The sequence below is a fragment of the Myotis brandtii genome, unplaced genomic scaffold (genome assembly GCF_000412655.1).
Source record: "Myotis brandtii unplaced genomic scaffold, ASM41265v1 scaffold1058, whole genome shotgun sequence".
In the NCBI taxonomy this organism is placed as follows: domain Eukaryota; kingdom Metazoa; phylum Chordata; class Mammalia; order Chiroptera; family Vespertilionidae; genus Myotis; species Myotis brandtii.
The window spans coordinates 211,473-217,556 of record NW_005353572.1 but is presented as its reverse complement, the minus strand read 5'-3'; the positions used below and the strand labels follow the sequence as shown (position 1 = coordinate 217,556).

At 43.0% G+C, this 6,084-nt stretch overlaps 1 protein-coding gene across 9 annotated transcripts in view; it reads left to right on the top strand.

The window, feature by feature from the left end:
- Positions 1–4,733: 4,733 nt before the first annotated feature.
- ACBD5 (acyl-CoA binding domain containing 5) overlaps positions 4,734–6,084 on the top strand; it is a 60,089-nt gene continuing 58,738 nt past the window's right edge. For 2 of the 9 annotated variants that reach the window (XM_014540616.1, XM_014540610.1), the window contains exon 1: positions 4,734–4,937. The gene's annotated coding sequence lies outside the window, so the exon portion shown is untranslated. Of the gene's footprint in view, positions 4,983–5,030; positions 5,179–6,084 lie in introns of those variants that run through there. The other 7 variants (XM_014540621.1, XM_014540628.1, XM_005856968.2 and 4 more) reach the window with 7 other exon arrangements.

Here is a 6,084-nt window from a genome sequence, read left to right as displayed (position 1 = left end):
CTATCCACTGAGCCAAACCAGCTAGGGCTTTCTTCTGATTTTAAAGATGTATTTTCACATTAGATCATTAATCTGTGTGAAATTTACTCTGTGTATATTTCAGGTAAAGACCTTATCTTTGCTTTCTATTTGGAATTGTCCCATTGCTATTTATTATATGCCAGACTAGAGGTCTGGTGCAGGAATTCCTGCATAGGTGGGTTCTGGCCTGCCTGCCCCATCAGGGTGGGGGTGGGGGCGATCGGGGGCAGGGCCGGCTGAGGGAGGGGCCTCAGGCGGTTGGGCCCCTGGTCAAACTCCAGGTGGAACTCCAGGTCAAGGGGACAATTTGCATATTAGCCTTTTATTATATAGGATTTCATCCTTTCTCCACTAATTTTTAATTTTTTTTTTTTTAGTCCTCACCTGAGGCTATTTTTCCATTGAGTTCTAGAGAGTGGAAGGGAGGGAGGAGGAGTAGGAGAAAGAGAGAGAGGGAGAGAATGAAACATGGATGTGAGAGAGACACATTGATTGGTTGCCTCCTGCATATGCCCAAACCAGGGCCCAGGATAGAGCTTGCAAGCCTTCAACCAAGGTCCCTGCCCTTGCCCTTGACTGGGAATCGAACCCATGACCCTGGACGACTTTCTAACCACTGAGAAACATCAACCAGGGTTCTACACTAATTTAAATATATATATATTTCAGAGGAAGAGAGAAGGGAGAGATAGAAACATCAATGATGAGAGAGAATCATTGATCAGCTGCCTCCCACACACCACACACTGGAGATGGAGCCCAAAACCTGGAAATGTGCCCTGACAGGGAAAAGAACCCTGACTTCCTGGTTCATAGGTGGATGCTCAACCATTGAGCCACACCAGCCGGGCTCCACTAATTTTTAATGTCTGCCTATCTTTGGGTTCTTTATTCTGACCCACTAGTTTTTTTTTTCCAGTCAACATCACACTTATTAATACAACTGATTGTTAAGTATGCTATTTTTCAGGGCCAATTCTTTGTGGTAGAGATTTCTATTTGTTCACCAAGTCCAATCCCCCCCCCCTACATATTTATTCGTTACTTTTTAAAGAGATAGCCGATGCTCTATCCACTAAGCCAAACCAGCGAGGGCCTCTGCATATTTAGATAGACTAAAATTGCTTGAAGTTAAGTGGGACCAATGAAATGTTGGTGGAAAGTGGTTTTTGCCACTTCCAGACCTGGCTCCTAAAAATATCCCTTGATATTCTCTATGCCTTCTCTCTAACCTCTTCTGACTGGATGCAGTGGAGCCCGTGTAAGACTCTGAGGTCCTACGGGATGATGAAGTCACTAGACAGAAGGATCCTGTATTCCTGGATGACTAAATGGAGTAGAGTCCACCTTCTCCTGGCTCTTCTTCCACCAAGTATTGCACTATGCCATAAACGAAAGGTAAACTTTATTGTGTTAAACCTCTGAGTTACTGCAGGTGTTGACTGTAGCAGTTAGCCTACCCTAATAATAACTTTCCTTCATGTTCTTTTGGGATTCATCTTGCCTGTTCTGGGCCTTACTTTAGGGTTTTCAGTCATTTTATAAAGTTTCTCAGAGTCCTGTAGGAATTATAATTGGAGTTATATTGTATTTATGGATTAATTTGGAAATATTTTTTATCTTTAAAGTTTTGAATATAATTATCATATGTCCATTTATCCAGGTGTTTTTATGCCCATTGATAAATTTTATGATTTTTCTTCTTTAAGGTATTACACATCTTTTATTTGTTTCTAGTGGAATTTATTGCTAATACTTTGGAATTTATTGCTGTGATAAATTGATTTTTCTGATAACATTATCTAATTTATTACTTTAACAGATCACTATTGATTGACCATATGTTCAACAAACTGCTGAACCTTTTCCTAGTTGTAATAATTGTAGCTTCCCTTAAATTTTCTATGTAGATAACATATCATATGCAAATAATGAAATATTTACTTTTTCTTTCCTGATTCTTATATCTTATTCATACTTTTTTGTCTTGTGGCATTAAGACTTTATCCTCTAAAAGTCTGTAGTTTCAAAAGAAAGTGAAGATAAAAGTTTGTAGTTTTACTTTTTTATGTTTAACTCTTTAATCTACCTGGGCTTGACATTTTATTCCTATATTCTAATAGGAAACTGTAGATTTTGTGTATTCATCTAATATTATTTATCTTCTTGAACTCATATTAATTTCAATAGAGTTTCAGTCTACTCAATATTATTTTCTAGATAGACAACTGTATTATCTAAAAATAATAATTTTGTATATTTTTTCTTTTAAAATATTTATACCTTATTTCTTTTCTTTTTCCCATTTTATTTAATTGGCTATGATTTTCAGAAACATGGCTGGTGTCTTTGTCTGCTATAAGAAGATACTGTAGACTGGGTAGCTTAAACAACCAAAATTCATTTCTTACAGTTCTGGAGGTCCAAGATCAAGGTGCCAGCTGATTTGGTTTCTGGTGAGAGCTCTCTACCTGGCTTACAGATGACTGCCTACTTGCTGTGTTCTCACACAGTGGGGAGAAAGAGCTCTGGTGTTTCCTCCTCTCCTTAGAAGGGTGCCAGTCCTATTGGAGTAGAGTCTGACCCTTATGATCTCATTTAAGCTTTAACATAGTACAGTCATGTTGGGGGTTAGGGCTTCAACCTAAGAATTTTGAGGACACCAACATTCAGTCCATAACTGCCAAGGGTTGTTTTAATTTTTTCTTTTTATTTCTGTTAGCAGATTTTAAATGTTTACCTTTGTATATATTCCTGGAATAAATTTTGTTTAGTTGCTCTGAGAACAACAATTAGAACAACTGTGGTGAATTTTGTATTGAGTCATCATTCTTAGAGAAGCTAGAACTGTATCTCCAGAATTCTCTTCCCTGTATTGTTCTAACTTAGGGTTGGCCATAAGAATCACTGCGAGATTTGGCAGAAAAAGTGAAGCAGCTCTGAAGGGTACCAGGCACAGAGTAGCAACGTGGCCCACAGTTTCTCTAAGTCTTAGGTCAGGCATGAGTTCAGCTCTATGGAGATTGGTACCATTTTGTTCTGAAGGTTATCCATGTTATTGAGTTTAGAGGTGGTGAGATAATATAGGATTCAATTTGTCCTGATTAGTTCCACTTTGTCTATAGGGGTTTCAGTTTGTGTTTGCTCTTCTCTACTTCACATCAGTTCCTGAGTATAAGACATTCTGACTTATAGCAATTTTAGGCTCACCTCCAGACACAGAGGCCATAGTCTTCTATAGGCCTCGTTACCAGCCTCACAAATATATAAAGTCTAATCCCTGTAATTAATCTTATACCATATCAATCATAGTGGTCCTGCTTTCCAGATCAAATTGTAGCTGATACAAAAGTATATATAGTCTATAGACTTATGAACAAAGTACAAACTCCTTTGCATGGCATACATGACCTTCAACCAGCTTTTCATCCAATGCCTTGTCCCACCTTCCTTCATATCTGTGGTTCCTTCACATGAACAAAGTTACTACTTATCACATATGGTGTGCGGTCCCACCTTCCCCTAGAATGGCTCTTTCCCATCTTCTCTGTTTGTAAATACCATTTCATCCCAGAAAAAAACAGTTCAAATGTTGCTTCCTCAGTGACAAATTCCCCATCTGCATCAGATACATTTGCCAGGTAATCACTCTCTTGTCCTCATGGCACTTAAAATTTTTTAATATAAATTTTAATTGAATTTTCACATACACAAAGAAAAATAAACAAATCTTAGCTACATATTTTTTCTGACATATTTCAACAGAGTCCCACAAAGTGAACATACTCATGTAACAAGCACTTAACTCAAGAAACAGAACATTAACAGAACCCTAAAATTCCCTCATCCCCTTTTTAGACACTATACCTCCAGCCTGAATTTGAACATACATTGGTTTTGCCGGATTTTGAACTTTATATTAATGAAATCTTACATTTTTGTGAATCTAGATTCTTTTTCCTTAACATTATGTTTATGTGACGGTGTTGAATAGGTGTGGTTCATTTGCTCCCATTGCTCTTCAGTAGTTCGTATTTACCTATTCTACTGCTGCTGGTCACTGAGTTGTTTCCACGTTTGGGGCTATTTACCAAATAGTGCTGTTATAAACATACTGTGAAACAGCTTATTACAGAAGCTTAACAACGTTTTAAAAATGAAGTCCTAGATTAGAAATAAACACCCAACCCTTTTTTAAAACTATGCATGACCGACTAAATTGGAACTGTAAAGAATGCATAAGAACAAGAAAAAAGTAAAAAAAGCAGTAGATAGTAAACATATAAAGTCTTCCTAGTTTGCGTAAATTAGAAAAATCATTAGTCTCTTATACTTTGGTGTTCTGTTAAAAGCCCAAGATTTAAAGCAAGCGTTTCTTTTTGTCTGGGTTGACTGACCCCAGGCTCCGCTACTAAGGTGTGCGGCCTTTGGCAAATCAGGTAATGAGTCAATTTCCTCATTCGTACACAACCTCGCTTGTTTTTGGAATATGTCTCATAAGCTTGGCAAAAACCCGGCCGTCGTCTTTATTACCTGACGGCACTTTTGCTTTCTTATCCATAACCTCGAAGTTATTAAGCATCAGGAGCAGGAAATGAGATCCCAATTTTCTAACTGAAGTCTGACCACACCAGGACCCCTGCGATAGACACCGCAGCAGGTCCCTCTGGCGGAAGCGGATGTGATATTCTGAATTTGTTCCAGGCGCGGCGCAGTAGGAAGGAGGAGGAGGGGTTTCCGCCGCGAGCGCTCAGGGGCCTGCGCACCCAGAAGCCTAACCGGAACAGGTGGGAGGAACGCCAGCCGCCGGGAGGTGGAGTCCGGAAGCGCCAAGCCGAGGAAGACTACATTTCCCACAAGTCCTCGGGGCAGGCGTCAGGAACATTACCGGACAGGCCTTGCCCGGCAATACCCAGGTAAACGCCGGCGCTGCGGCTTCGAGGGAAGAGTAATTACTATAGGTTTGTAGTAGTAGATTTGTACTAGTAAACCTCCTAACGGTCAGACCTAACCCATCCCGAACTGACAAGAACGACCTGGCGACTTTGGGGGTTTCCGGGCCGCCGGGCTCCACCCCCACGACCCATCTCGGCCCCCCACAGTGGGCCTGGGGAGCGATTCCTAGGGGCCTCGGGACGCCGGGCTTGTGCAGGAAAGGTGAAGGCCCGGGTACCCCTCTAGGGCTGGCGATCCGCACAAGTTCCTCCCCCGCCCTCCCCCACGCCCCGTGGCCTATGGAATCGGGAAGGAGCTAGGCCGGGCTCCGCTTCCTGGGGGCTCCATGTTAGAGAGGCAGGGGAGGGTGCGCTCCCTGTCCCGGCCAGCCTGGCAGCAGGCGACCTGCCCCCGCTTCCTTTCGCTGTTGCGGGGACCAGCGTCCTTTCTTCTGGCGGCTAAAGCTGTCGGAGACTTGGCAGTGCGAAACACCTCCACGCATTATCCCGAAAACCTTTCATCCACCTTCGGGGTCGTGTAAAGATTGCCACGCGAGAGGCTAAGTTAACTTGACCTAGGTCACAGAACTTAAATGGTACAATTTTTTTAAAAAAATGTTTTTACTGATTTTAGAGAGAGAAAGGGAAAGGGAGAGAGAGATTGAGAAACAGATTGGCTGCCTCCTGCACGCCTCTTATTGGGGATGAAGCCCACGACCCGGTCGCGTACCCTGGCCGGGAATGGGTCCAGGACCTCCAAGTGCCCGGGACCGTGCTCAGCCAACCGAGCCACCCCGGCCAGGGCTTACTTGGAAGAACTTAAGGTTCGAACCGAGCCTCTCCCGGTCTAAAGCCCTTTGTTTACGTCCCATCACCTTCCTCTAACCTTAACCTAACACGGGAGGCGCTGATGACCAGTCTTTTTTTTTTTTGGCCAGCAGTATGGACACGTGCTGCTCCCATGCTCGCCGCGCTGGTGTGTACACATGGGTCTGGTCTGTTCCAAAAGTGGACACTGCGGCCCCCGCCCACCCATTTCACTCCTTTTCCCCGGTCTCTGGCACTTCGTCGCCGCGGCCGAGGGGCGGTGGGTGGAGTTTGCTGCGCGGCAGGGGCGGCGGCCACAGCC